This window comes from Pezoporus flaviventris, unplaced genomic scaffold, assembly GCF_033815535.1.
Source record: "Pezoporus flaviventris isolate CSIRO_AGI_PZ_B2104156 unplaced genomic scaffold, CSIRO_AGI_Pfla_v1 ptg000016l, whole genome shotgun sequence".
NCBI classification, from domain to species: domain Eukaryota; kingdom Metazoa; phylum Chordata; class Aves; order Psittaciformes; family Psittacidae; genus Pezoporus; species Pezoporus flaviventris.
This window is the reverse complement of record NW_026892564.1, coordinates 5,515,355-5,542,502: the sequence shown is the minus strand read 5'-3', so window position 1 is coordinate 5,542,502 and position 27,148 is coordinate 5,515,355. Positions and strand designations below refer to the sequence as shown.

General features: G+C 36.3%; 1 long non-coding RNA gene across 1 annotated transcript; it reads right to left on the bottom strand.

Annotated features, from left to right (window-relative positions):
• Positions 1–1,593: 1,593 nt before the first annotated feature.
• On the bottom strand, positions 1,594–26,849 carry LOC133270006 (uncharacterized). The gene is made up of 4 exons (XR_009743641.1): positions 26,748–26,849; positions 14,214–14,255; positions 10,323–10,377; positions 1,594–1,784 (listed from the first exon to the last, which is right to left on the bottom strand). It is a non-coding gene; the product is annotated as an uncharacterized LOC133270006 (long non-coding RNA).
• Positions 26,850–27,148: the final 299 nt, after the last annotated feature.

Genomic DNA, 27,148 nt, shown 5'->3' with positions numbered 1-27,148 from the left:
ATACACAAGTAACAAAGGACACAGTCAGAAAGGAGGTAGCCTACAGTAAGGTGCTAACGTTGTTCATTGCAGACAAAAAAAATCTATTCCATGTTCCTTTCTGAGTGACTTGGAGCCAAAAGAGAGAAAAAATAGGCATAGCTCTTGGTGAAGTGAACTCTCAGTGGAGGTTGTAAGCAAAATAAACTTCATTCCACTTGAAAGACCAATGCAACATATGTTTTCCATGAGTTCTTTTTACCTTACTGAAACACAATTGTGAAAAGACCATGGAAAATTATGCTTTTACAGACTAAATGTTAACTCAGAAGCTATGCATTAACAAAGTCTACAGGAGATCCTTGTTACAAACAAGTAGGAGAAAAAACAGACACAGCTAAATACTTCCTCAGAATCTCAAATCTGCTATCAACGAAAGTCTTTCAGGATTATCACTGGAAAAGTATTCTCACTGATTAAAAAAAAAGTACTCCTCAGAGTTCAGTAATGGGCTAGTTTTAGCAGCCACGTCATATTTTTATGAAGACTTATCAAATGCTTGCTATTAAGCTATATAACACTTCAGAACTGAATCAACAGCAGTGTTGTAACACGCAGGCAGGCCTTTATTTTCAAGTTCCTTTTTAAATATCTCTCTGTGATCACCTTATTTGCCTTGTTTGTGATCCTCAGAATACAGGCTGTAGGGATCCTGTTGTGAGTACTGTGCCTGGAGTGAGTGATCCACAGCGCAGCTAACCTGACCAGATGCATGTGCTGCATGCAAGGTGTGCTGTGCTGTGCCACAGGACAATCTCAACCAGCTCATTGAAATGGGAGAACCTGGAGTCAGCTCCTGCTCAGCACTGATTTTGCCTCCCCCATGACCTTGCCTTTAAACAGTGCAGTGAGAAGTTCTCATGGGAACATCTTTCATATTTGACTGTAGAAATGGTGAAGATAGTTGTTTCCTCATGAGAAAATCTTCTAATATCTTGAAGGACCAAAAGGGGATAATCTCTGCCATAGAGAGCACCTGCATAATGTGCTGCACATGGATCAGAGTCTTGTTCCATGCTACACTACTCAGGGCTCTCTGTTTCTAAGGGGATATATTATCCATGCTATTCTCTTCTTCTAGTGTTAACTCTAATGAACAGCCTTTTAAATGATATTTTAAAGAATATATGTCTTTCTTTGAATCATAATGGGCAGCACCTCCTGGGGCAAAACTGGCTTACCTAGACATTTTTTAATTTCAGTGTTTCAAAATGTGTTTGCCCATAGGATACCTTTTGTCTTTTCCTGTAAACATTTTGAAAGCCCTGGGTCAACAGAATTTGTTCTGATTCAGAATCCAGGTAAACAATCCCAGGTTTGTTGGGTTTGTGTTGATGTCCTGCAAAGCAGAGCTATTCTTCTGCCAGCTCTAAAGATGATCTCTGTCCATTAACATTTCCAACTAACTGTTTTTAATCTGTATCATACATTATCAAAGCCAAAGCTGAGTTTGTGCTTGATTTAAAGTCTAAACTAAATCTCTTATTGGCATGGTTTATATTCATTTCACAAAGCACACAGCAGGACATTTTTATCTTATATACATACATGAACCCTGTTCCAGGCCTGCTTGAAACCCTCATAGCCAGCCTGTATAAAATGCTGTGGCATCCCCCTTGTACAAATTAAGAAACAAATCACAGTGGCCAGGTTTTATCCCACTGATCCTCTAGTATCCAAAAGACATGGTTCATTTAAAAGTTGTGCTAGTTTTGGCTGTCTCTATAGTCACTGGAAAAAGAAAACTGAGAGAAAAGATATCTGTTCAGAGGAAAAGACACAGCTTAGGGGAAAAAAGACTAAGCTAGCAAGATTGGAAGGATGTAGGCACTGCAGGATTCCCACTGTATCATGCAGATAGCATCACTGTACTGAACAGTGTACAGAACTCTGCATGAAGACACAGAATCTCCATACTATGATTAATAGCTTGAGGTCCAAGACTGGATTCCACATCAACCAGCTTATTCTTCCTTTAGCAAATAATGAATGCCTATGAAACTTGCTGCTGCACTCCTTTTTGGATTCATAACCATCATCAATGTAAGATCTTTTGGAATCAGCAGCCTAAAATTTGCTGTTTTAAACAGCTATAAGACTAAGTGAGAAAACCAGTGCTTAAAGAGCTCTGAAGAAGGGAGGAGGTCAAAGATTCATATCCCTTGTATTGGTTAAAGATCCTAGTCTCACGTTTTCACTCTCCTGGGTAGTGCCTTAATTATCAGCTTTCAGGTTTATAAGGATTTTTCTATTCAATCTTTATTTGTAAAGTCATTCCATTATATATTACTTTGCATGTTTCATGTACCAAGGTAGAAAGGATGGGAAGGAGAGAAGCATGGGAGTGAGTGGATAGAATGTCCTGAATAGGGAAAGAACTTCAGAACCTGTTCTAAAAAATAGCATATACAGAATGGATAGATTGGAGAGCATGAAGTCCTCTCTGTCCTCATTGGTATTCCCTTGATAAATGAGAGTTCAGGTGTTTCTAGGCAGCATCAAGAACTGTTTCCATTAGCTTTGGTGATTAACCTAAATACCATTTTGCTTGTCTGAAGAAAAATCTACTCCTTGATGTGGATCAAAGCTGTTACTTACAGATTTCTAAGAGTCTGAGTCACATAGGTTTACTCAATACAGGTTTTGGAAATGAAGGAAATTCTGAGTAAAACCATTTGAAGTCAAATAAGGAATCCAAGCAAAAGATTAAGTTAGTCCCATTTGGTCTCAATGCTATTAAACTACATAAATTATCTTAGAGTCTCTAGAATAGTTAATGTCAAGTAGCAAGATATAGAACCACAGTTACTATTTAGTGTAAACATCATGAAGTATTCAGGTTATGTAGGCTGCATTATTTTACACAGAAAAGACTGTGGATAGTTTCTTATTCCCAGAAGGATTTGAATGCTATTTTCTTCTCAGCTGAGTGAAAACAGTACCTCAGCTGTTACATCTGCAGGGAACAACAGATGAATAACCATGTATCCTGAACATGTTGTATTGAACATTGATTATTTTAGTAATTTCGTTTCTTTTAATGTTCTCTTTCCATATACATAAGTGATATTTAGCCTTTTCAGACTAAATATGTTTCAGGTGAACACTTTATTTATTTATCTGTGAAAATTTTATTAAATTCAATGTTACATTATTTTTGCTGCAAATTATTATCCAATGAATTCTCACCAGGAAGAAACTTATTCCGGTTTTGTCTTCACCCATCCCCTCCCCCGGACTGTAATTATTAGGAAATTACAACAACATACATGACAACTTTGAATAACTCTTCTATCCCTAAGATGAAATTTGTTGGCATAACAGTGTGGCAAGTATTCCTGAATTAGATACACATGCAAAAATCTGTGGTGTTCAGACCATTCATGAACAGGAAAGGGCTAATCATTTAACCAAAATATTCTTCCAGCTGCAGCTGTAATTTCATTTTTCAGGTTACTATTTAATTACTGTTAAAAGAAATTAAGAAAATTTGTCTGAAGGATGCCATATCAAAGTCTGCTATAGTTGATGATAAACATTGCATAAATAGCTGACTTTTTAAAGGTGTTGGAAAACAGAATTTTCACTAATATGGGTGGAAGACCCTGAATTTAGTTCAGTTTCAGACTGTGTGAACAGTTTTCTAACTTCTAGATGGATATATATTGAGCTTAATATCCTTCTGTTTCTAGATCAGTTATCTATATTAGTGTTGCTAAGGGTCCTGACATGTTTGACTTTAAATTTAACTCCAGAAATTTCCAGGAGAAAAAGTAATGGATTTGTTGACTAATTAAGTAACTTTATTTCTTTGGAAGTGGAAGGAAGTCTATAGAAAATTATTCTGTGATAGTTAAGCAAAACCATTAATTGCATCAATCACACCCTTTATTCTGGATATGTCGCTACTAGTGTGTTTGTTTAGGAGACAGATAATAGAGCAAGACTTTCTAATAGTCAATGATGCCTATAGATGATGCCTCATCCAAAAAGTCTAATGTTTTGCTAGACTTTCATACAGTGGCTTGGACAATAGGACAAGCATTTTCAGGCAATAGTGAAATATACTTTATCAGTTTATGTAGTTCTATCACTCAAACTCATTTTTTTGAAGGCATATTTGGACATAGATGTAAGCAATTTTTCAGAGAATTCTGAGACTGTATAAAACAAGAATTCTGAAGTACATAAAAAGGGAGGAAAATATTTGCCTCGAGAACTTTCTTCCAGCAAGGAAGGCACAGAAGGAAACTGTCCCTTGTCAGAGGCTTTCTCATTATTATCTTTCAAGGGAATAACTGAATATTCCTGATGCCACTAAAAAAACAGGTGTTGTTTTTTTTTTTTTTTATGAACCTCAAAGGATAAGCAGGACAGATTCCAGCAGAAAATTAGAATTGCACCTGAGGTTATGGACACTTTGACATATCAGTGCCAGTGAGGGACTTACTACAGCTGCTGAACTATATGCTGTCAAGAAGCCAGACCTGAGTGCTGCAGTGCGTTATAGAATCATAGAACAGTTAGGGTTGGAAAGGACCTTAAGATCATTTAGTTCCAACCACCCTGCCATGGGCAGGGACACCTCCCGCTAAACCATGTCACCCAAAATGAGCATTCTGGCTCATTTTGTATAATACCATGTATACATGCAATAAATTAGTCATACAAATAGAGCACTGCATTTTTTTTTGTCACTATTTTTGTCGTATTGATATTTTTCTTGATTGCTGTGCATCATGGGCAATTTAAGCTTATATGTTTGGCAACCATAGCATTTCTGCCTGTAGCCAAAGATGGTTGTATTCAAGAGTCTTTCTGCACTTTGGTCTCTATAAGATCTCTTTATCACTGTCTGCTAGAAACTGCTTTTAACTGTTCACTTGAACCATTCTTCCTCTCAGGAAAACATCTGAAAATGAATACTTAAAACAGTCAGTAAAAACAGTTGACTTTTTTTGCCTCTCTTTACATATGGTATTTACCTCTCTTCATGAAAGGGCATACCTTTGAACACTTAACTTTTTGTATTGTATTTCATATGCAGGGAGACTTAAGTTGTTTATTTCCCATTACTGTCAGTTATTTATAATGTGAAAAAAAAAGGAAAATTAATTTCTGGGTTTTATATAAAAGTAATTGGTGTCAAAGTAAGGTTGTCTGTCCAGTTGTAGTTATCCAATTCTAAAGTTCTCCAAATGAATAAATAAATAAGTAAATTGAATAGATATTGATGGGCATGGCAAATGTCTGTATGTCATGCCAAATCTTGCAGAGCTTAACTCTAAACATTTTGTTGAAGTTTATACAAGTCTAGATTGAGTCTTGAAAATCGGACCGTTTGGAATGTGAATACCTTAATCACTGTCAAAATGTTAGTGTTCTATCATTTAAAAAGGGGTCAGTTTTACTGTGGGGAAAGACGACACACATCCTGGAGTGACAGCTACAAAAACCTGCATCTTAAATAATACTGATCAAATTATAAACCAAACTAATTGCTTGTGAAGATAAGGAAAATTCAAACATCTGAAGAAAAATCTTGTGACAGAAAAAGGATGTTGATGAGAAGATTCACTTAGAATGATCATTTAAGGAGAATAAAAAGAAAGAAAAAATAAATAAAAATAAAAATGTTTTTATTCTGTAACCTAAAAAATAGTTGACATCCTCATAGAGGTAACTTGAATTTTTCAGATAAATTATTCTTATTCATACCCACTTTTAGAAGAGAAATAAAAATAAAATATTAAATATTCTATTTCATTTTTGTGGGGGAAAAAATAAAAAGAAAAAAACCTCTAAAGCGTCCAGATGTCCTTGTGGCACCTTAGTAGGCTACTTTTATATGCTTTCTAGTATTTTACTACGTTGTTAACCAATGATCCAGCAACTTGATATGAATCCCTGGGAATATTCAGATATCTTTATATTAAATAAACATAGAAATTTCCATCAGATCTGAATATTGATCTTGTGGTTGAAAGAGGAAAAACAACATTCTGGTTGGTCTCATCCTGTGTTGCTGCAGTGCTGCTGGGAGAGGGGCCAATCAGAAGACAGCCTGTGCTGGTGTTCCTTTGGGAAGGATGGGGTGGGAGTGAGCATGGATGAATGTTGGGCACAGCAGGAGGTTGGGGTTTACCTGGACTGGATCTGATGCATCAATTCTTGGTGGACAGCATCCCACCAGCTTCAGATCCTCACCTGGGGCTGGTTTTCCCAGGAATTACTTGGAAAAGAGCTGCCGAGCCTCTCTCCATGAGGAAGGGGTAAGCTTTGCCTTCCTTAGGGCCTGGATCATGAGAAACTCATATGGAATTGGGTGAGTGTCCCTGCCCATGGCAGGGGGTTAGAACTAGATGATCTTAAGGTCCTTTCCAACCCTAACTATCCTATGATTCTATGATTCTAAATCAAAGTAAATAGAACAGTAGAAGCTTAGCTAATGTCCAGATATATAGCTCGACCAGATCAAAGAATAAAATAAGATGGCTTAATTCCAGTTACTTGCTGTCAAACACCTAAGTCTAAACATTTATCAACTTCAAAAAACAGTTCAAACACTTCAGCTCTAACCATGGTATGAGGGGTGGATGTCATCCTATTGAAGAGAAGAAACTGAATGCTTTTGCCTTATGTTTTCTTAGCAACTTTACTGACCCACAAGGGAACAGGAGGATTGACTATACAGGAGTCATTTGACTCTGAATCAACTTCTTTCCAAAATTATCATCCTAAAGAAAGCTTGAACAGTTTTTAAACTGAAATTACAGGACAGAAAAGTTAGGCATCTGTCTCCTTGCTGAGTACCTGTTCTCTGGGCGCAACACTAAATGTCTGCTCAGTTTGCCTCTGAGAGTGTCCTGTTCCATTAAAGGCATTTTTGTGAAGCTGAGTCTGAAGGAAGAGCACTTGAGCTGAAACTTAAAAGCTACAAATGGCTGTTTCAGATATTTCTAACTAGCTCTTAGTCTTACTCAGTCCTACTAGTAGATAGAACAGCATTTATGTTTGCAAGGTGGCTTTGTCATCACAAAAGACCATTAAGAGTTTCTTTTTCTTCAGCTTTGGGAATGGTGTATCAACAAATCGTTTTCCTTTCTGTCTTAGCTCTTTAAAGGCAGCAGAAGATGATCCTGTTTTCCTTACAACCAAATGTGTCACAGAAGAGGTAAAAAAATATAGCTAGTAAACAAGTCATAGACTGCATATTTCTACATGAATGTCTTCAAAGCTTTCAAGTCTGGTATACAATGATACAAAGATTGGAAACTATAGAATAAAAAGGATTTAGAAGATATAATTATTGGATTCCTTATCTTTGTAAGTAAAAAACAAGCCTCAAATTAGTAATTTAAATTGGTCTCCAATCTATATGTAGGAAATATTTTGTAGAATTAATGATGTAGAAAATTGTTCAGATCTGATAACTAATGATAAAAGGAAATTATTAGTCATAAATAGAATAGATAATAACTGAAATTTTGTTTCAGGCAAGAGAAATCACTGCAGCTGAAGCTCTGCAATTGAGAAACAGCGTAAAGCAAAAATCTAAATTTTATTGATTCTCATTCAGTGCTTTAATCAAAAGTTTTACATTAAGATTTACATATTATGTAACTTCAATTGTCCAAAATTTGGGCATACTGAAGCTATTTATGCTATCTCACCAAATGAAATAATTTATCTCAGACTTAAAGAGCATTTTTAAGATGTATTTGCTATTTTGCCTTGGTTAAATGATCTGGTTTACAGTATTATTACCCCATAGAACAGTTGCACAGATGCGTGTTGCTCTGCAGTTCACAATGAAGCAGGTATATAAACCAGTTTTCCACTGGACAAAAAGTTTATAAAATTACATCCCTAGGTTCTGAAAGCTATGAAGCACCCCTAACCTGTGTACCCACTAATCCCCATACTATCTACACACATTTCAGTTCTTCAGCAATCTACAGACATGATCGTTGTCAGTTCAGAACAATGTGTTTTATAAAGTACTTTTAACTGGGACACTTCTCCAATTTTTTTCTGTGTTCACTTACAATTTATAGTTTTTCCCTTTTGTGGTCTTGTTGGGTGCAGTAAGATTCTCCAGACAAATGCAGTGGGATAGCTGTTGAAATGCTATATTTTTGCACAAAGTATCTCCTAAAGACAAAATCACTTTAAATAATTTTTTTAACCAAAATATAACTTCACAGTAACCTAACCTTGAATCTTAAATGAATATCATTACTTGAAAGGATCAAGGAGAGAAAACTAAAGGTTTTAAAGTTACATATAAAACTGGAAAGTGTGGATGGTTTAAGGTAAAATAACAAGTCTTTAAGAGAAGATGGTACAAAAGTAATTTGTGCAGTTTATTCATATTCTGCTGGTCCCTTTACAGAAGACTGTAATGATAACAGTCCAATACTGGTTTTGCAAATAATTGACTTTTGGTTATTAAACTAAAATATGCCTGCTTAAAATGTATCAGATTTTTCAGAGGACCTTCATATTCATGTAAAAGTTTGGCCACATCTCATTTATAGTACAGGTCAATCAGCTTCTGGGTTGACCAAAAAAATCATAAACCACAAAACAGTTCTCAGGTACATGATTTTTTTTTTTAACATCATCATAGCAACTTTTTCTTTTCTCCTCATTTTTTTTTTCCGAAGAAACAGCTAGCTGCTGAAAATTCTTACAAAATAAAAGGACAGGTAACTAAAATTTAGCAGATCTTCAGAAAAATTAAAATAGAGACTAAAAGTGGAAGATATTTGGCAACTTATTCTTTTAGTGTCCTTTCCAGTTTCACCTATGTAAAGGCAAAAATGGGGGCAGGTTAGCAAACTTTTTTCTTACCCTAATTTTATTTTCTGATGCTTTTATAAATTTTCTTACCATCAAGCAGATAAACATTACAATTTATCAGGTTCCCAACTACTTTAAATCCAGAGACTGGCATGTTTATTCTACTTAAATAAGTATGCAGTTTTGACAAGGATTTTAAAATGCATGTCAATCAAACAAGAGGATGGTATTTTTCTCAGTTACTTCCACTGTTGACATATGGCATGGGAAAAACAAATGTAGTACTTGTCATAAGGCTGCACATACTGGTGTTATCTGCTAAGTAACAGAGCCATAAACATAACTTCCAAAGTACCATGAATTTTCTTTGTTTCTCTTTTTGGACTGGATGATCACACAGCTGTCGTGCTGTATATTTTACTCAGATTAATTTATACCCCAAATATGGCTAGTAATGTAGTAAAGAAAAAGTCCTAACTTCATTAAAAAGAAAGAAAAATTCCCTGTAAGTTAATGGGGATCAGTAGTCTATCTAAAAAATTTTTGATTGACTTTTTGTACATATCAGTTGTGTCTGGGAATTCAATCATATGCTGTACTTCTGCATTAAAGAAAAATAATAAAAAAATCTCCTAAGAAGCTTATTATCTAAAGACGTTCATTAGAGAAGTCTTTTCATAACTAAGTCAGTTTTAACCAATAACAAATTTTCATCTAAGAAAACCTGTACTGTAGGAAACCTCCAGAATGAATTAGCTTGTCTTGGCCACTCTTTTGTCCTGGACAGTGACCAATGGCATATATTTAGAGTAAATGCAGAAAAATAAGCATGTACAGAGTGATTACCCAGCTCTTTGTAATCAGCAATTCAGGCAGTTTCAGTCAGAATTTAAATCCGTCTATGCTCTACTAACTTCTACAGACCTATTTTGAATTCATGTTTTTTGTGTGTTCATTGCAACCTGTGGCAATACCCCATAAGTTTATTTGTTTCATAATTAACTTCTTTAGATTGCTATTTCTTGCAATAAATCTATCACAACACCTGATTAAATGAGCAGCTTGCTGTTTTGAAATAGTTTATCCTTTTCAAGTCATCATTTGCATAGATTTAATGATTTCATAGATGTCTGCCATAACCTTCTCCATTATATGTTTTAGGAATTTTAAACTATTTAATCTCTACATAGATGGAAGCCATTCCTTATCTTTGAATATACTGCATACTCACCCTTGTCTACTCTGTCTTGTTGAAATGAGGGGGAAAAAAGTATTCCTGTACAACTATTCTTTCTATCAGGCAAATGGAAAGATAAGGTGGGTACAAACTATAGAGGTAAAAGAAAAAATCACAGCAATACTGGACAGCACCTGTGGTTCTCCCCATGTTTTCACAATTTCCCTTCTGTCTCCTATAAAACTAATAACATTTATAATTTTTAGATACATTCTTGCTCTTGGAGTTAGAAGTTACTTACATGTGCTTTTGATATCTTGCTTACTCCTCAGAAGGACTAAATATCTTCTCTTTTCCTGAAAAAAAAAAAAAAAGAAAGATTAATATAACAGTCCTAAGTAACTTATTTTTGTAGCTGCAGAACAGTTTTCAGGACTGGGAATACACAGAGGTAGTTAAACCTCTGTGGCTATTGTCAGATATATACTTTTTTTTTCATGCATAGAGATGTCCAAGGCCCTTAACTTATGAGTGAAACTTGATCTAATTATAATGCTGCTTTCATTTGTATTGGAAGCTCAAGAAGACAAGGGACCACCTAGTTCAATAATACATGAAAAAAAAATATTTTTTTCCTGCATTTTTTTCATTTTGATGCCAAATGTGGATAAACCAGAACAGATACTTTATCTAATTAGATATATTTAAAGAAATGCTTTTCTTTATTAAAAGCTTTACAGCTAAGCACATAATTAGTATATGCTGTAATTAAGCCTCCAGTGACTTATAGATCAGTTGGCCTATAGCTAAGAGTGTTAAAAGTAGACTTAAAAACTAAGATTAAAAAAATGTAGGGAAGCTGAAAAAATGAAGAACCTCTTTCTTGACTAATTTAATTGGATTTTAATCAAATTAGAGTTGTCTATAGTCAACAGAATCTGAGGGGCGAGATTCTCAGTTGACCAAATGAGCATGTAAGAAATGGATGTCTTTCGACATCAGATAACATGTTGGGTCAGGTGCCTAGGACATTTGTAATGTAAGCCAAGTTCTGTTTTGTATTTCATGGGTTGTGAGCAGCTGCAAAATTATTTCCTGATTTAACATTACTGATTGAAGTAAAGGCACAAAAGGAAGGAACCTGCTACATGATCCTGAAGTATGTGAAATTTTATATTACATTAAAAAAAAAAAAAAGAAAGAATGTAAGATTTAATGTAATAAACATTTCATATTAAAGACAAAAATAGTCCTGGAAGCTGAAGGCAGATTCAAGGTCTTCCAAAGTAGTCTACACACTAGAATACAAAGTCACATTCATCCTCTAGTGCTTCCTCTCTGGTCCAGTATACCCTGCACTTTTATCTGCCTGAGAACATCTTCACAAGACACATGCAGATTGTCTTCCCACACTTCAGGAGACTGTTGTCTGGTGACTAGGACATGAGCTTTGAAAGATGCAGATCATTGTTTGCAGTGAAAGGATAGGATTGAATCTGGGAGCCCAACCTACTCAGTGGGTGCACTAAGTAGTAAGTCAGTAAGCAATATGCAGCATAGGAAAAAGGGAGAGGCTTCTCTTCTCTGTCTGTGGTCTAAATTTGACCTACTTTAGATTTGTAGTGTGTGAAGAGAGTGGTCCTGCCATGTTCTATGGCTGCTGGGAGTGTTTACTGGATTGAGTTTTTGGCATGATTCAGACTTCACTCCTCCTAGTTTCTCAATCTAAACTGAGCTCAGACATGATCTAAGTGCTGAGCTGCTTAAGCCTGCCAACTATAGGACAGTTCTGGGCACGTGCAGTGACTTAATAGGCACCTGAAGAGATTTAGCATCAAATGTTGAAGACTTTATAGAGATTAGGTGTCTCCAGCTCAGAAGGTGAGTCAGGATTTTGCAATTACAATTTCCCCTCAGCGGCTCAAACTTATTTTGTTTTAGTATCTAAATCTTGCAGTGGAACTTGCCTTGAATGCCCTCTACATCTAAAATAAAACAAACAAAATCTGTCACTTTAAAGTAGTAGGGTTCCTTGTTTACAGTAGTTAACTGCAAAAACATCTTTCTTTAGTGAACAAACCTTAGAAACACGTTAAATGCTCATCAGTAGATGAAAACCTCATAAACCAGGTCTCTGCACTTATGACCCCTCTGATCTAGGGAATAGTAATACTTAATCTTTTTAAGAGAAAATGTGCACAGAAATAAGAAGAACATACGAAGCACATGGCATTGAGAACAAATTTGTTTGGTAGTTTGAACAGCATTACTGACAATTAAACCCAAGGTTCCTCATCTAAATGCCATTCTTTTCTGAAACAATTATGACGTTATAATGTACATCTTGTCTGAAAATAGGTGAAATGAGTGCTGATCATCACCACTATGAATACGTACAGGATTTAGTTGAAGGTATTTGAATTTTTAGGTCACCAAGACATAGCCAGAGACAAGTTTCTGACTTGTAGCAGGTTAGGTCACTCAATCCTTAAAACCTATTAAGAAAAATTTACTTTCTAAATCAACAAGTTAGCTGGAATAATTTGAATGTTAGCTCATATGATCCAGAGACACAGGTAAAATGACCTTTATTATTACCTCTGGTTAGGCACTAAAGTTGAAATAAGCAAACAAACAAAAAAACAAAAATGTGTGTTCCTAAATTCTTTTGCTGTTTTTGAATGTCTTTTCCTTCAAAAAAAAAAAAAACAAAAACCCAAACGTGCAGTTCTCAGTTGTGCTGAGTTCTTGCCACTGCCACTGGTTTCACTTCTATCCTGAAATCCACATATCTAAGTGGTTTATTCTGAGGTCATTCATATTTGGAAATGGTCAAGCTCTCTTTTGTGAAAAATTTACAAGTCAGACATCAAAATTAAACTGTTTAAATGAGTCGTCAAGTCTTTATTAGTCTATATTTAGGGATCCTACTTACTATCCTAGATATTGTACAAGAAGAAGATTTTCCTGAAGTACTGAAGTTACCAGACAAAGCAGAGTCCCAGACAAAATCAGTGTTTATATGCTTTTGAGTATCTGGATTCTTGTCACTAAAACAAAGCTCAAATAGATGGCATATTGTTCCCATCGCACAGTTTCCTAAAGTGTCCTGGATCAAAAACATGTTGATTCAACTAATTACATCATATAGGGAGTGCACTTTGGATAGCATTCTTTGTTTACGCTACACTTACCTGAGTCCAATAATACCTGTGATTCTTATAATTGATGGTATAAAATTTTAAAACTTGCTAACTCTTCTTTGACTCTTTTGTCACATTGTTAGTTACCTTGGGATTATTTGGCTATACTTTTTTCCATTCTTATTCAAGTTGAAGTCCACTGGGAAGGGAAAATGAAGAGCTGAGAAATCAAAAGGATTTGAATGTAGATAAAATAGCGTTTTCTTTTTAAGGTATGTTTCTTTTTGTCTTCTTTTTTTTAAGATCTTTACCACAGACTGATGTTCTGAAGCCACAGGCTATTGAACTTTCTAGTACAAAGATCCACCTGGTGCTGAATAATCACACACAACTTTTGTGTTTGATCTGTTCAACATGAAGCTTTTAAGTCAGGCTTCTGAGACCATTGCCCATCATGCTGACCAACACTGTGTCAGTTCCTTGTACTTCCCTGCCTGTATGAATTCATCTGGTGCCTCTTACCTTACCTTACATTCAATTACAAACTTTTTCTGAGGCAGTAGCTGTGTTTTATGGTTGTACTATATATATATCTGAAGCCATCTCCTAAGTATTATCACAGTGCAAATATCAATCTATAGCTATTTAAAGTAATTTATATTAATATAATTTACTGCTTTCTTTTTTTCAAGAGTAAAAGAATGTATATCATGCTTCTAGCAGGGCACTTCAAGACCATAGATCTGCATTTAAGGGTAATTTTAATTATGCATATTTTGAATATAATAAAATAAGCTCTTTAAATATTCAGCTCAGTGAGGGTTGGAATCAAATGAGTCTATTTTGTATGTGAAACTCTCAAAGATCAGTGAGTTGAGAAATTCAAACACAGAAATTCTTTCATTACTAAGTGATTCTGAAAAATGACTACAATTCAGGAAATAGTAATATCTGTTTCTTATTTAGTAAGGTTCCATAGGACTACCTTTCCTCAACACATGCCTCATGCCCTTCATTCTGACTCTTCCAGCAACCAGGTAGTCACTTACCCAAGTGCTATCTATATTTTGAAGAAATGCTTCTCCTTGTTTCTGGAAAAAAACAGATATATGGTTAGGTTCTAAAAGCACTGCAAATGTATATAATTACTAGTTGTGGTGGATCAGACTAGAACATATAAAGAGCTACATTCTTTATAAAATGAGCTTAATCTGCTAGATAAAACAAAATTATTTGCTGATGTGTGAAAAAAGACTAAGAAGAATCCCTTCTTTTCAAGTCATCTGCCACTCCACCAAATACATCTGGAATTCAGTATCCCAAAGTTTAATTAAACCTGCAGAAAAATTAACCATTTATATACAATCTGCAGAAATTCTAATTCTGGTCTTCTATGAACATGACTATAGAGCTGCATTAAATGGAATTATGGTCAGAAGAATTTCTCCTAAGCCACTTATTTTCAGTTAGAATAATTAGCAGCATTAGTTTTATTAATACACACACTCAAGATTCTGCTGGTATATATAAAGAGATATATAAAGCAGATATGTCAATTTACTATAATTTTCTCTTTGACTTATTGCATATTCACTCTTTAAAATGTTGTGGGTTTACAACCTTCATGAAGACTCAAACCTGCAACCTGAACATGGGATGTAGACTCAAACTGAGGGTAAGACAAAGTTGGTTTGGGTTGATGGAAAATATTACAACATTAAAGAGGTTTTCTACAAAAGTTTTCACATATTCTACCTCTTATGCATTCTCTCATATTCTTTTAATGCATAAAGGAATAAAGGAAATTATTCACTCAGTTTAACATACTTAGCATTAGTAGTTAGATGTGCCTGAAATCTCAGACCACAAGCTGTGAACATTCACGTAGATACATTAATCTTTTTACCTACTTAAATAAAAAAAAAAAGTCCCAGAGCCAGTTTGTGTCTTAAGAAAGCAAGGAAGGCCACTATCTCCTCAGAAGAAGCTGCAACCTTAGAGATAAGAGGAGAAACAGCCCACCAAGAGACAGTGAAGAGACCCAGTAGAGAGCAAGAAGACCCCAGACACTGTTATTATTGGACTGAACTGCTGTGTGAAGGGCAGGAAACTAATATTATTAGGGTATCATTGTTCAGTGGGTTTTTTTTGTTCAGGATTCTTCTCCAGAGGCACCTAATTCCTACAGCTGTATCGCTCAAATAAATTACATCATCAGATTTAAAGTCTGGGTCTCTGCTATGGAATACCTGGGTTAGAGAAGCATTGTTAACAAATGTTCTCTAAAAGAATGGCACTCAAGCATCAGAGTGAGGGTGACTTTTCTATGTTCACAGATGTTCATATGCCTATACTTCTCCTATTAATTATGCCTGAAAACTAACAGTTCCAATCAGAAGCATTTATCTGTGTGCAGAGAAGGCTCCAGAGGATGGCAATTGACAATGCATGTTATTAATATATGTTTGTTATTCAAATGCAAAATAACAAAAAATTAAATTAAGTAGCATGGCATTTCATCACACAATTGTACTAAGGAGACGACTGTACATGTTCTCTCTTCCACCAAACATCCCCTGGACTCTAAGAACAGTTAAATAGTTGTAGAAGAATATCCCAGTAGAGTCATTAGTTACCCTATTCCTTTTCTTTGCAACTACATGGTCTCATCAAAAGGAAAGAGGATTAGCTACGCTTTCTATATCATGGCTGTGTTAATAGTTGAAGTTTGTTACTGGCAGTCAGAAAAAAATTGAACTAAACTGTACATTGGGTGATGAAAGAGTAAGACAAAAAGAAGAGAAGTTGATTGAAAGAAAACTTCACTTTATTTTTATTAGTTTTTATTTTATTTGTTATACTTTTATTTAGACATTTTTCTCCTCAGAGCTTCAGTCATTTAATCCTCTGTTTTTTTCTTACTTTTTCTAATTAGATATTATTTTAGCCACAGGCTTTCATTTCTGTCCTATAGTTCTTAAGCTGTGGCATTAGTTATTTATTTGAAATTGTCAGTCATTTTGAGTCAGATGGTTTATAACTCCACAATGCAAAGTGGCTGTTGGATTTTGTACTATATACATGTATCAATTATTTTGGTAAAGTGGATACTGTTTATACTCTTAGAAGCAAAGGAAACACATATTTAATATGACATTCTCATTCTCAATCTTCAACCATTTAAAAGGGAGATATTATTTTACCTTCTAGGCTTTCTCTACAGATACTATTTTACCTTCTAGGCTTTCCCTACAGTCTCTAGAGTGATACCTCTGGAATATTATTACCTCCACTGTAAAGTTCACATCTAATGTAGGTGGGCATAATGAATCATGCTTATTCCTGTCCATTGAGAAAACCTGGGTGATTAGGTAGGTTGGTTGGTGTTTACATTTTAGATGACTGAAATAAGGAGTGATGGTTTTCACCGTTTTGATGTGAACCCAGCAAGAATATAAAGGCAATCCTTAATATTACTATCTCTTGTTTTTAAGTAGGTACATAAATGTAATTATGATATTGCTTTACTAAGATTGACTTAAAATACTCAATTTGTTTTCCCTTTTGTTCTATCAGTCCCAATTTGTGTCAAATGACAAGATATGTGAAACATAGCTCGCCTTTATTCTTTCACCACTGTGACCTCACTTAAAATAGTGCTTACAAAAAATATTGTTTTGCTTTTCATTGTTTTCTAAGCAGTAAAGTCTGTGGAATATAAAACTCATAAAAGGTTGTTTCATTCTTGCACTTGATGAGGTGAGGACATTTAGCTCTTTCACTGATATTATGATGCTCTCCTTATTCATAACAGTCTTACCTGAGTTTATCAAATAGTTCAGTTGTTTACATTTTAGAGTCTTCAGTTTGTGGCAAATGAGCATAAAGTTGTTGAATTAATGACACCAAATTTTAAACTAATCTGTGTGATTAAACTGTATATCTTGAAGCCATATAACTTAAGGGAGACAAAAACAAAGGCCTTTGAAGAGTTTGGTTCAGTCGTTAGCAATTCAGCTGGGGAAGAAGAGCCTGCATTGCCTGTTGCTGCTCAGAAATGGCATGTCTTGGTTGGTGGTAGTAGTATAGAGAATTCTCTTGCATTACTTCCAGCCCGTGAATAAAGAACTCTTCAAACCAGCTGAATGTTTTTTTTTATTGTTTATGGCTTACTCATTATTTTATATAGCACTGGTGTGCATAAAGGATAACCAGTTAATATATTTGATGACTAAATAGTACATTGCAGCCCTTACAGTTCATATCATTGTAAACCCATCACTTCAGTAATATGAAACAGAAAAATGGCATTTTAAAAGTAAGATGAGATAATAAACAGCACCCACCCTCCTTGTTTATACTGCAGCAGTTGGAGCTTATTATTGTTCTGTGTAAAATGCTAAGAAAACAACCATTTCCAGGCTGGATAAAAGCAATGTAAATATCAGCTAGTGTATTAAGTGCTATTAACCCAGCTGTAAAGAGCTTATTTGCACAAAATGTTCAGGAAGAAACTCTTATTACTTGGCAATATTACTGGACCATAATCTTTAAACAAACTCTGAAACCACTAGCTAAAACCATAGACGTGTTGAAGTGGAAGCAAGTATCTATGTACAAGAGCACTTAAAAGCCTAGTAGAACTGCCTGAACAGAAACAGGCACCTTTCTATTGGTCAGTTATAACAAAAATTAGAAACTTATGCTGTGCAAAGTAGGTTTCTTTTGATGAAAGCTACACTATGGAGTTTCTTAGAGACATGAAAATTTAGAGGCTTCTGAATACAAATCTGTTTCACAGCAAGGCACTTCCTAAACTGAAGCATAGCTGGAAATAGAAGGAGTGAAATCAAATTCATCAGATAGCTATCGCTACCACTCTGAATTATTGATTGTCAAACTTATCTGTCTACTGTAATCAATAACAACTGGTTCACAAATAAAATTTCTCACTGTCTGTATTTATACAGATGGAACTGGCCACAACTGAGTAACTCCATCTTGTGTAATTCCACTGTTGCTGCATAAGAAGTTCAGAGAGAACCAACACAGAATATAGATAGAGAGCAACTGAGTTTTTTTAAAATAACAGTCAACTGTGAAGCAATTATCTTTTTTTTGTGTGCTTGTTTCCCGTGGGAATGATCAGCTCTGTTATTAGTGGCCTTAACTGAAGAAACAAAAAAGGACGTATTGACTAAATAAGATTCAGATTCTAGAACTTCTGGGGAAAAAGCCCAAACCAACAAACCCAACAAAAAAACATTTGAAGACATCACTGTGTTGAATAATGGAAAAATATATGTAACACTAATTATACCAACATGCATATTAGCCATAACCAGTAGGCAAATGATTCAACAACAGGGTAAACATGCAAGACACTGAGAACAAATCTTTCCTCACAGGTAGCAGATATAAATGTTCACTTGGTATAGGTAACTCATAATTTCCCATTTGGATTATTTTGATCCTTTTTTTTTTTTTTAAGATTAAAAAAGTTAAGAGAAACTGAGTTTAGCACAAATTATTCAATCTTGAACCTGTTCATTTACAGTTAATAAGTAAGATGCTTGAACAAACTAATCCTGAGTCAACCCTAAATCAAATATAAAAGAATGACTGAAGCAGTAAATGTGACTGAATGATGAAATTTTATCTTTTTTTAAAATATATTAAAATAGCATATTAAGACAAAAGTCTTAATAGAGTGAAATTAAACTCTAGGTAGATATTGGGAACTGTAAATAGAATAAAAACAGACTAAGAAAAAGACATTTAAAATCAATTTATATTCAAACTGTAATCCATTTAAATTGAATATTGAGATGAAACCTAGAGTCAAAACTTCCATGTTGCTGAATACAACAAAAAGGAAAACAAAAGCCAAGAAAAAAATGAATGGCTGAATGATGATGAGAAAGCTGAGGTTTATATCTTGTTTCTGGAAAATAAAAAGGCAGCCAAAGGAAATACAAAGTACTTCAAACTGAAATCTGACACACCATACACCTTCTCAAAAAAAAAAAAAATTCAAAGTCAAAACAACCACACCCCCCCCGAACTTGTAGACTGGAAACAAGTCTGTGAACATTAGAATGAATTCACCGTGTTTAGTATTTTTTTTATTTAAAAAAAAAAAATTCTGTTAGACAGCCGTTTATTTACAAAGGGTAGTTAAAGTAAGTCAATGCCCACTTCCAGCCACAGATTTCTTCACAGCTGCTTTTTTTTTTATGCTGTGTTGTCAACTATAATTATATTAATTGTCAGGCAGCTGTAAATAATTATAGAAAACATGGAAAACTTCAGAGGAAGACTTATAAGCAGGTCAAAGTTGTTCTTTCCCTGCTAGCTTCAAGCATTTTAATCCACAAGATTTGACCATACATTTTACGAGAGCAAGTACTTTCACAATAGTTGAAACAATAAATTATTTAACAGAAATCATAATCAAGATCTTCAGTTTCTCTGAGTAATACCTTTAAACTCCAACCTAAGGCGCTGGAAATGGATTTTTATTTTTTATTTTTCCCCAGATTGCAAACAAGAAAAATGATATCTTGGTTTGAAGCACAAAAATTCACGCACCTAAATTATTAGACCCATTAGAAAAACCTTTCACCTAATAACAATAACATCTACTTCAAGAACAGGTAAATATAAAGAGCACAGAACATAGGACTATATTTGTTATCAGCAAACATAGGGGGAATCTGCAAAAGGCCAATTCCTTGTCTTTCTTAAGGAGTCAAGTAGAACAACGTAAGGTCAAAGGTTCTATAAAAGACATGGTTTAGATGTTGTTACATCTTGACCCTCAGTACACCCAGTTCTTCAAAATACCAGGAGATAATTTTGACATGCAATTAACTACAAGAATTTGCTTAATCAGTTAAATGTGGTTAGAAGCTATTTCCTATCATTAAAACATCCACACTTCTGATTCCAGGATAAATTTGAAAAATAAAACCTCTGTGAAATGGTAGAAGCTAAAAGGATGTTTCAGAATCTCAGTGAAACTTTTTCTCTAATTTAGTTTAACAAGGAGCTGACAGTGACCTGAACTGGTTTCATTCATCTTTAGGCTGTGCAGTCTAATGTACAAAAAAATGTACAAAAGTCTGCCATGTTGCAGAGAGGCTGCCTGCTCTATTAAGTCCCACTGACTACTACCTGCTTCTAGTGCTTCATGTGGGTGTTAGGGATATATATAGGAGTAGCCTGGGGAACATAAAGAAGGACTACAGAGTCCTGGCGGAGGTGGTTAGGGGCTCTGGAGCTCAAATAGTCTTTTCATCAATTCTCCAGGATGCAGGGGAGGACCTAAAAAAAGTTAAGAGGATTAGCCAGGTTAATAACTGGTTAAAAGGGTGGTGTCATAGTCAGGGGTTTGGGTGTCTTGAACATGGGACCCAAGCTTGTAGGCCAGGTCTAGTGGCGGCTGGTGGAGCTGGTCTGATAAGGGAAAGAGCAGTTTTGGTAGGAGGCTTGCCAGACTGGTCAAGGAGGCTTTAAACTAGATGAGTTAGGGGAGGGGGGCATCATTCCATCCCAACACACCCAGTCAGTTGGCAGAACCTATAATAAATGCTTGGAGCACTGTAGGGATATCCCAGCTGCTCCAGCCAATGAGCCGGCTTCATTTGGAGCTCGGCTCAGATGCCTCTATACAAATGCCAGTAGCATGGGGAACAAACAAGAGGAATTAGAGATGTGTGCGCATCTATGGGGGTATGATGTAATAGGCATCACAGAAACATGGTGGGATGGCTCCTATGACTGGAGTGTGGGAATGGAAGGTTACAGGCTCTTTAGGAAAGACAGGCCTGGCAGGCAGGGAGGGGGAGTTGCTCTTTATGTTCGGGATAGGCTGGAGAGTATGGAACTCTGTCTGGGGACAGGTGAGCAGTCCACAGAGAGTTTGTGGGTCAGGGTTAAAGGGAATATAGCTATGGGAGACATTACTGTGGGGATCTGTTACAGACTGCCTGATCAAGGAGAACCTGCGGATGAAGCACTCTATAGACAGATAGGAAAAGCCTCAAGCTCACAGGCCCTTGTTCTCATGGGTGACTTCAACCACCCTGACATCTGTTGGAAGGACGGGACGGCCCGGCACAAGCAATCCAGGAGTTTCCTCAATTGTGTGGAAGACAACTTCCTTCTGCAAGTAATAGAGGAGCCAACAAGGAGAGGTGCCATGCTTGACCTCGTGCTAAACAACAGGGAAGGGCTCATTGGAAATGTGACGCTCCAGGGCAGCCTTGGATTTAGTGATCACGAGATGGTCAAATTCGAGATCCTCATGAAGTTTAACCAAGCAAAGTACATGGTCCTTCACCCTGGGTCAGGACAATCCCAGACACAGCTACAGGTTGGGCAGAGAAGAGGTTCAGAACAACCCTGTGGAGAAGGACTTGGAGGTGCTGGTTTATGAGAAAATGAACATGAGCCACCAGTGTGCACTTGCAGCCCAGAAACGCAACCATATCCTGGGCTTCATCAAAAGGAGTGTGACCAGCAGGTCAAAGGAGGTGATCCTGCCCCTCTACTCTGCTCTTGTGAGACCTCACCTGGAGTATTGTGTGCAGTTCTGGGGTCCTCAACATAAAAAGGACATGGAACTGTTGGAACAAGTCCAGAGGAGGGCCACGAGGATGATCAGGGGACTGGAGCACCTTCCGTATGAAGATAGGCTGATAAAGCTGGGGGTGTTCAGCCTGGAGAAGAGAAGGCTGCATGGAGACCTCATAGCAGCCTTCCAGTATCTGGAGGGGGCCTATAGGGATACTGGGGAGGGACTCTTCATTAGGGACTGTAGTGACAGGACAAGGGGTAACAGGTTAAAACCTAAACAGGGGAAGTTTAGATTGGATATAAGGAAGAAGTTCTTTCCTGTTAGGGTGGTGAGGCACTGGAATGGGGTGCCCAGGGAAGTTGTGAATGCTCCATCCCTGGCAGCGTTCAAGACCAGGTTGGATAAAGCCTTGAGTGAGATGGTTTAGTGTGAGGTGTCCCTGCCCATGGCAGGGGGGTTGGAACTAGATGATCTTAAGGTCTTTTCCAACCCTAACTATTCTGTGATTCTATGATTCTATAATGTGCTTCTTTCACTGCTGTTTTTCCCTTTCACTGCCAAAAAAAGCTTACCAAACCATTAAATTTTAAATGCCTTTTGCAGAACTATTGAAAATAACATATGAATATAGAAAAGGAAAAAAAAGTAGGACATTTCTATAGATTTCTATATGTAAGCACATGATAGGACATTTCTACTAGAAGTGGGCTTTAGATGGAAGGATTAAACTTGATCTGATACATATGACAATAAGGGGCTTGGTGGGTTTTTTGCTAGACTAGGGCTTTTGTATGACAGTCTAAGCTAAGTCTGGCTCATATCTACATTACCTTAGTGTTCAGAAAACAAGCTAATAAAAGATTGCAGTTAGAAAGGATACATATGGAGGAAAATAATAATTTTTCTTCCTCTATCTATAGTAAATAAACTTTTTTTCTGTTTAAAATTCCTGTGATATTCCTGTCACCATACAGAAATCTGCTTCCAGTCAATCATATGTAGGAGATGCATTTATTGTGGTAAAATTTACTGATATTCTAAGAAAGAAGTGAGAAAGGGTTAATTCATATTTAAGTGTTTGTTCTAGTCAATTACACTTTGGTATATTTGGTATGATTATCAATGCTTTTACTAAATCAAGCTCATTATTGAGCTAGTAAAAAATCAGGCATAGATATTCTGGCTTTCCTTCTTAAAAACACGTGTTTTCTGAGTGGCAACATGCAAGAATTTGTTTTTCAAAGTTTCATATCTTTGTGGTACCAAGGCAATTAGTTTTACCTCTTGACATAGCTAAGCTCATGACTACACAAAGAAGCTAGAAAACTTGTTGGCTGATTTACTGTAAAAGCAATTCCCTTCGGCAAAGGTACAGCCTTTGGGTAAAATATTTGTGTATATATTTAGTTGTTTTAAAAATGTGAATTTCTTGTTTTGTAGAATAGAAGGAAAAATAAACAATCTTCATTTCCAAGTATGTCTCATTCCGGCAGTGGAAATGAGAATTGCAGCGTACCTGTTCTAAATGACATTAAACCACTGCACAAAGGCATGATTATAAATAAAAGCTTTATTTTCTTCCAGTCAAGTGGAATCTTTACTTTAAACAAATACACCTGTAATTCACATGAAATGTGACTGAGATTGAAACAGTAGGTTCCAAGGTCTCACGTTAAGGCACCAAGAGCAACACGAGTATTATACAAAAAACAACTACTGTTCTAACTATTAAAATTAAGTATTTAAACAACAACCAAAAAAGGAAATTAGGTTATAAGAATTGCTGAAGCTTTGCAGTGATCTGCATAAAAGTCTCTCCTCAGGTATGCAAAATCTAAGTTCCAGTGTCCAGAGGCAATGAAATAACTCAGATAATTTTGGCCTATTATAAGAACAAACCTGGTCGAAACAATTTCATTTCCTCTGTGGCAGAAAGAACAATCTTTAATGGAAAGTGGAAAAAGTATATGCAATATATACATCATTGTGGTTTAAGCCCTGCCAGTAACTCAGAACCACACAGCCACTAGCTCACTCCCCTGCCTTCTTCCTCTCCCAGCTCCTGGAGGGATGGGGAGGAGAATCAAAAGAATGTAACTCCCATGGTTTGAGATAAGAACAGTCCAGTAACTAAGGTATAACACAAACCACTACTGCTACCACCAATAATAATAATGATAAGGGAAATAACAAGGAAAGAGAATACAACCTCTCACCACCCGCTGACAGATACCCAGCCAGACCCAAGCAGCGATCTAGCCCTTCTGGGTAACTGCCCCCAGTTTGTACACTGGGCATGACATCACAGTATCACAGTATGCTAGAGATTGGAAGGGACCTCAAAAGATCATCTAGTCCAATCCCCCTGCCGGAGCAGGAACACCTAGATAATGTTACACAGGAATGTGTCCAGGCGGGTTTTGAATGTCTCCAGGGAAGGAGACTCCACAACCTCCCTGAGCAGCCTGTTCCAGTGTTCCGTCACCCTCACTGAGAAGAAGTTTCTTCTCAAGTTTAAGTGGAACCTCTTGTGTTCTAGTTTGTACCCATTACCCCTTGTCCTATCATTGTTTGCCACTGACATGCTGTGGTATGGAATACCTCTTTGGTTTGTTTGGGTCAGATGTCCTGTCTCTGCTCCCCCCAGCTTCCCCTTCTCCCTGGCAGAGTATGAAACTCAGGAAGTCCTTGGTCAGACTAAACATGACTTAGCAACAACTAAAACCACTGGTGTTATCAGTGCTGTTGCCAGGCTAAAAGTCAAAACAACAGTGCTGCACCAGCTACTAAGAAGGAGAAAAATGACTGCTACTGCTGACCCCAGGACAAACATTCATAAACTTTTGGTTTTCTCTTTCATAACACTTTCTTAAACAAGGTAGAGACACATGCTATAGATAGGAAAACACTAAGCTGGATGGAAAACTAGTTTGAAAAGGAAAATTTTGATACATAGTAAAACAATAGTTATTCACAGCTTATTACAAAATTGGAGTCAGTTATCTGATGATAAGTGGTTCAGAGCAGCCCTGCAGAGAAGGACTTGGAGGTGTTTGCAGATGAGAAACTGAACATGATCTGGCAGTGTGCACTCCTAGCCCAGGAAACCAGCTGTATACTGGGCTGCATCAAAAGAAGTGTGACCAGCAGGTCGAAGGAGGTGATCCTACCCCTCTACTCTGCTCTCGTGAGGCCTCACATAGAGTACTGTGTGCAGTTCTGGTGTCCTCAACATAACAAGGACATGGAACTGTTAGAACAAGTCCAGAGGAGGGGCGTAAGGATAATAAAGGAGCTGGAGCACCTCCTGTATGAAGACAGGCTGAGAAAATTGGGGCTGTTCAGCCTGGAGAAGGGAAAGCTGCTTGGAGACCTCAGAGCAGCATTCTAGTATCTGAAGGGGGCCTCAAGGTTGTTAGAGAGGGACTCTTCATCAGGGACTGTAGTGATAGGACAAGGGGTAATGGGTTAAAACTTAAAAAGGGGAAGTTTGGATTGGATATAAGGAAGAAGTTCTTTACGATAAGGGTAGTGAGGCACTGGAGCAGGTTGCCCAGAGAAGTGGTAAATGCTCCAACCGTGGCAGTGTTCAAGACCGGGCTGGACAGAGCCTTGGGTGACATAATCTGGTGTGAAGTGTCCCTGCTCGTGGCAGGGGTTTTGGAACTAGATGATCTTAAGGTCCTTTCCAACCCTAACTGTTCTATGATTCTATAATGTCAAGGAAAAAGTAAGCAACAGCGGGAAATCTGGAAACAGCCTCATCTAGTGAAAGAACAAGAAAAAATTTAGAAAGGACTGAAAGAGGTAATACTAAAATTATTGTGTCCAAAGGTACACCTAACTATTCTGTATCTAAGGCTAGCCGATAAGAACTGGTTACGAAGGAGTATATGCGGAAAAATTAGATGGGCTGACCTTCTTCTCCCTAGTATATTCCCTGACATTTTTATATTAAAGAAATCTTGCAGTGTGTAAAAGAGATTCATAAAATAAATGAATGTAATGTTCTGAGCATCAGTTATGGATTCAACCTTAAAATTTTTGGCATAAGTCTCAAGGCACAGATTTTGGGTAAATGCCAAAAAGAAACTTTTAATAGAGTTCAGAGACGTTTCAAATGACAATCAGCAGAGATTTCTCTAACAGTAAGCTAGACAAACGTTTTTGAGAGATGATAATTGATCCTGGAATAAGGCAGAGAATGCATCAAATAAACCCTTAAGATCTCTTTCAGACATATTTTTTATTATTCCATATCATCTCTGTCATCTTCTAACTGTCTTCCAGGTGTTTTTTGTTTCTTTAGCAGAAAATGTATAATGTGTTTTATGAATAAACCATGTTCAAAGTTTGGCTGAGGAAGATGAAGTGAGGAAGTCACAGCTTTTCTCAGGTAGAATTTGATTAATAACTACACAAAGCCAGAAATAGACTGAAAATTAAAAGGTCTTTACAGAAAATTAGATGAACTTCAATATCATCCAATATTTAATTTGAAAAAAAAATAGAAAAAAATTAAACCCTATTGGGAATTAAATGAAAATTCAGACCTCACATGGGAACACATCAAAGTAGTGTCCCAGTACAATTGAAGAGAAATGTTTTTTTCACACAATAACTGAGAATTATCTTCTCTCTATTATTGAACATAGTTCCATGGTTTTTATTATCTTTTTTCACTTATTATGTTAGTAAAATACCTTCTTTTTAGTTTTTCCTGTGCTGGCATTCCATACTCTCAGATGTAGGACCAGACATGGTATTTTTCTTCTCATTATATGTCTGCTTTCTAACAACTGAATGTTTATCTATTGAGTTAGAAATCATCTGTGTACAGGAAGTCAGCTAAACATAATTGTATTCATCACATTTCAATTATATCATAGTTATTATCTCAGGCATCGCTAAAAACATGTAACAGTATATAAGCTGAAACTACTAAATCTTCATATAAGGTTTTTTTTTGAGCAATTGGCACCCAGCCAGCCAGCATACTTACAGGCTTCTCAATCTGCATGTCTTCCTGCACTGAACAGCATTTAAAAAAGAAAAAAGTAAATGAACACTTCATTTAGAGGAGATTAGTTCTCAGTTTCATTTTAAAATGTGGAATAGTAGCTTGTTTCTCATTACTTCTAGAAAAGCTTTTCCTCACTCCCATAAGTATGGAAAATCTTATGCCAGAGAGCTAAACCTCACGTTGACATTTGTGCATTGGTACTAATCAAGGCTAATCAGGGTTGTCCCTGTACCACATAGCAACATAATAGTTCTTCTAAACACAGTTACACCCTACAGGTCTTAATTCATTCTTTTAGAGGCACAAAACATTGAGTTCAACTAGTTATGCATTCTCAGTTTGGTTTCTACAAATTGAAATTTTATAACTAACTGAATAAA